This window comes from Lissotriton vulgaris, chromosome 3_1, assembly GCF_964263255.1.
Source record: "Lissotriton vulgaris chromosome 3_1, aLisVul1.2, whole genome shotgun sequence".
Lineage (NCBI taxonomy): Eukaryota > Metazoa > Chordata > Amphibia > Caudata > Salamandridae > Lissotriton > Lissotriton vulgaris.
Genome location: NC_141689.1, coordinates 570,988,207 through 570,992,853, shown reverse-complemented (window position 1 = coordinate 570,992,853; position 4,647 = coordinate 570,988,207).

The window sequence follows — 4,647 nt, the reverse complement described above, 5'->3', positions numbered from 1 at the left end:
ACCCCCACCGAGGACCAAAGGGAGAGAGGCTGAATCTGGATTGTGTGCTCCAGAGGTAGGGCCTGCCCCCATAGAAGCTAATATTACTGACAGTGCTGACACTGTGGTCCCTGCACTTTGTACATCAGGTCACATGATAGCAGGAACAGAAACAGAAAAGAAGGTGAAAATATGAGTGGGGGTAGGAAGCCTGAAAAAGAAGACGAAAAAGAGCTGGATTTATTTTCTGTCTTAGATGGAGGGGAATGGTCAGAGGATCTTACGGACAGTAGTAGCTCGGATACGAGCGATAGTGATCTCGAATTGACAGATGGTGGAAAATCAAAAACAATTTTGCCGAAAAAGAATGCGCGAGAAAGAGGCCTTACCTGGGATTATACCCCTACGACCCAGCTTATTAGTGCCTCAGCAAACTGACATGCATGAAAAGGGGAAAAAACATGCGGGTCTAACTCGCAAACGTTAGAGGCTATTTTTCAGGCAATATATACCCACCACAAGGAGATGCGTCAAGATGTGCGCAAAGCTCAGGCGACTATGAGAAAAGTACAAGGGGTGGTGCGGAAATTGAGGAAAACGTGTAGTGCTTTTGGGGAGCGGATGTCTGATTTAGAGGCAAGGATTTGCACCACAGAATCAGATCTTGTAAGCACTCGGGAACTGGCTAAATCACAAGAGACATAGATAGCTGACATTCAGTGGAAATTGGAAGAACATGAGAACCGCCAACGGCGCAACAACTTACTGGTTCTAGGGGTTCTGGAGGGGGTGGATGGGGAAGACACGCCTATGTATGTTATAGAGCTGTTTAGAGAGACACAGCCAGAACTTACTGATTGGAACTGGTCAATGGAGGTCCAACGTGCCCATAGAGGGCCTTTTATACAAAAGCAAATAGTGAGGGCAGGGGCTCTGCCACAAGCCATTTTGGTATTTTTTGGTAGCTTTCTATTACGTCAAGCTATCTTTGAAAAGGCAAGACCCAAGGCAAGGAGATCCAGGAATGGAGTTTCTTATTTTGTTCGCCCAGATTTCTGTCACACCACCGCCAAAAGACAGTGGAGGCTGAGGCAGATGATCAAACCCTTCCAAGATAAAAATGTTCAGGCTTTTTTTAACAACCCGGCCCGACTAAAGTGGTTTGGGGTGGACAAACACGTTATTTTATGTCTGAGGTGAAAGCCAAGGGATATTTGGATAATATGACAGGGTAAAAAAAGTAAAATGAAAATGATCAGGGGGAGAAATATATAAAAAAAAAATAACTAGGTGTGGGGTAGGGTATTGTAGTTAAAACGCAGGGGGAAGGAGGAAGGGTTATATATATTGGAAAGACAAAATAAACACACAGCATGCACTGGTGAAAGGAATATGGGCTTATGGGCTCTCAGCTCTGCGCTTTGCATCCATCATGCACAGACACCTGTCTGAGTGCCTCTCGGGGAGGATGTTGGGGGGGCTGGGGTTGGAAGAGGGAAAGTGGGTTACAGGGGGGTAAAATATGGAAAAGACATACCCAGAGGAGAAGAGGATATATGTAGACAATTAAAAGTAATTTGAGCAACTCAGAATAGGAATTGTATTGTGTTGGAGAAAACAGGTAGAATAACAGGAACATTAGGATTGCAAGGAACCGCTAAAACTAAATATAGATGGGGAGAATAAACATTTGCTCGAAAATTTGTGGCGGGGCTAAATGATGCAGCCAAGAGAGCTAAATTGGGGGAATTGGTTAGGACAAACTCATTTGATATTGTTTGCTTGCAAGAGACCCATGTCCCATGGGGCAAAACATCGGCTGATAATACCGGGATATACTCTTTTGACATCCACATTCCAGACCTCAAATATACGTGGGGTAGCCATTCTGGCTAAAACATCTCTGGGCCAAGTTAAACGAAAGTCAGCCGATGCTCTAGGGAGGTGCTATAGTTGAGCTAGGGATGGGGCTTACTATCTCCTCAATCTACGGATCAAACTATGATTACCTCCAGATTTTTGAAGAGCTTGAGTTAGAACTTGCGACGTGGCCTACGCTGCTAATTGTGTGCGGGGATTTTAATATTGCCCTAAACCCGCAACAAGGTCAAACGAATCAAGGGACATATCAGGGGCGGAAACCCCGAGTATATAGGGCACTAATTTCACTTAATAGGAGCCATAGTTTGGTAGATGTATGGACGGCTAAAAATCCCCCAAAAAATGTAGGATACACTTATTACTCATGTCCACATAGAAAATATGTTAGGATTGACTATTTGTTTGGAACAACAGATCTACTTAATCAAGCTAGTATTAAAACCTTACCTAAGGTTATATCTGACCATAACCCATTAATTTTAGGAGTGGAAATTCCAGGCTTTATGAAAAAAAGGGGAAAATGGTGATTTGATAAGAAGCTATTAGTCAATCTAGGATACATCGAGCACATCAGCAAGTGGACAAGCAAATATTTTAATATCAACAGGTACAGTGCCTCTAGATTAATCGTCTGGGATTTTTTTAAGGCGGGTCTGAGAAGAGAAACTATTAGCTATACGGCCAGAGCCAGAACCCAGCGTATGAAGAATAATCAAGAATTAATGCACAAACTTAAAGAGGCAGAAGAGCGACATGTCTCGTTGATTAAACAGGGAAAATATGTAATACAAAATCTGGGGCAAATCATGGTACTTAAGGCAGAACTTAATGGTTGGCTTGCTCATAAATCGGCGGAAGAGTTTCAGTTCCAGCGCAATAGCTTATACGAAAGTGGGTAACTAGTGGGAAAGAGATTAGCTCTCCGCACCACACAGAAGATAGCGCAGAATCAAATACTTGCTGTTAATGCAAGAGGAGAGACATATACTGACCCAGACGATATAGTTAAGGTTTTTCAGGAATACTATCAGGTACTTTATTCAGAGGTAAGGGACAGGGATACAGCTCTGACATTGAATGATATTAGCTAATTGGTGACTATGGGCGAACTGTTAGAGGTTCTTGATAGATCTCTTAAAGAAGAACTAGAGTTAGAAAGTACACCGGAGGAAATTCAAACAGCTCTGCAAAGTATGGCTTCAGGCAAGGCCACGGGCCCTGGCGCAATACCTCTTGAAGTATATAAAATCTTGGGTATAACAATAATGTCTCTCCTGTTAGATCTCTTCAGAGGTATTCAATATAGTGGTAATACTCCGGATTCGTGGAAAGAGACAAACATCATAATCGTTCCCAAAAAATGAGAAACCACCCGATAATCCAGGGTCATATAGGCCAATCTCTTTGTTCAACACTGACACCAAAATGTATTCTAAAATTTTAGCTACTCGGTAGGGAAGGATCATTGGCCAGCTGGTCTCCCCTTGGCAACACGGATTTATACCAGGGAAAGAAACAACAGATCACATTTGCAGATCCATCTAATTTTTTGATGTTATGTCTGAAAAGGGGGGCCAGATGGCCATGTCCTCCTAGACGCCAAGAAGGCATCCGATCTAGTGACATGGGAGCTTTTGTGGGGGATCCTCGAGCTAAAGGGGTTTGGTGAGGGATTTATTAGGGCAATTAAAGCAATGTACCGTGATCAAAGAGCCCGGATACAAGTGATGGGACGAGAATCGGGTGACATTTTAATATCTAGGGGAACCAGGCAGGGCTGCCCCAGTTCATCTATATTATTAGCTTTTTATATTAATCCATTAGTGGAGAAATTACTACAGTCATGTAAAATCAAACCGATAGTTACCAGAGGGTATAAGATCAAAGTTTTGGCTTATGCCGATGACGTGGCAATTTTAACAACAGACCCAGAGGAGGCCCTTGGGGAAATCAATCATATAACCAAAAGGTTTCACCTCCTTTCAGGATATGCTCTAAATAGAGGGAAGATGATTGTTATTTGTACAAATAAAGTAGATTGTAATGATTCTAGGCAAGTGGAGTCGGCTGTCTATCTTGGGGTGCGAATTACAGCAAAAGTGGATGACATAATTAAATGCAACTTTGATCCACTGGTTAAATCTTTAGCCACGGAATTAAAAAGAGTGAATGGGCTACAGTTGTTGATAATTGGGAGGGGGAACTTTTTAAAAATGACTATTTTGCCCAAGATCCTGTACCTGTTTAGGTACAGTGTTTAGGTACCACTGGAAGCAACTCAAATGCATATCAAGACAGACCCACAACAAACCAATTAAAAGCCTGTAGGCTCTACAATCAGCAAATCAGATCCACCAAGCTGTCAGCGCTGCCAAAAACACCTTGAAATAGCACAAACAACACCAAAGAAATCTTCGCTATAGTAAAGAATTTTGTCTTTCCCACTGTCAGTTCTACAACAGCCATGCTATGTGCATTCAACTCTCCCAGTATTTAAGTTATGAGATCAGCAATATCTACAATATCTTCGGTACTCATCCAGACCCATCCACCTTTGCAGCCCTTCTTCCTAATGAGCCAAACCCCTCCCAGGAACATCCGACTCACCATCACTACCAAGTAAACTGCAGTGACTAAAGCTCCATCCACTCAAGAGCACAGACGGATGACTGCTCACACCTCATCTTCACCAAAGGACTGTACCCATTTTGCACAGCTGTCAACCCAATACTCAGCAACTCCAAGTTTCAAGTTTAAATACTTTATTCGACAACATTGTCATAAAAG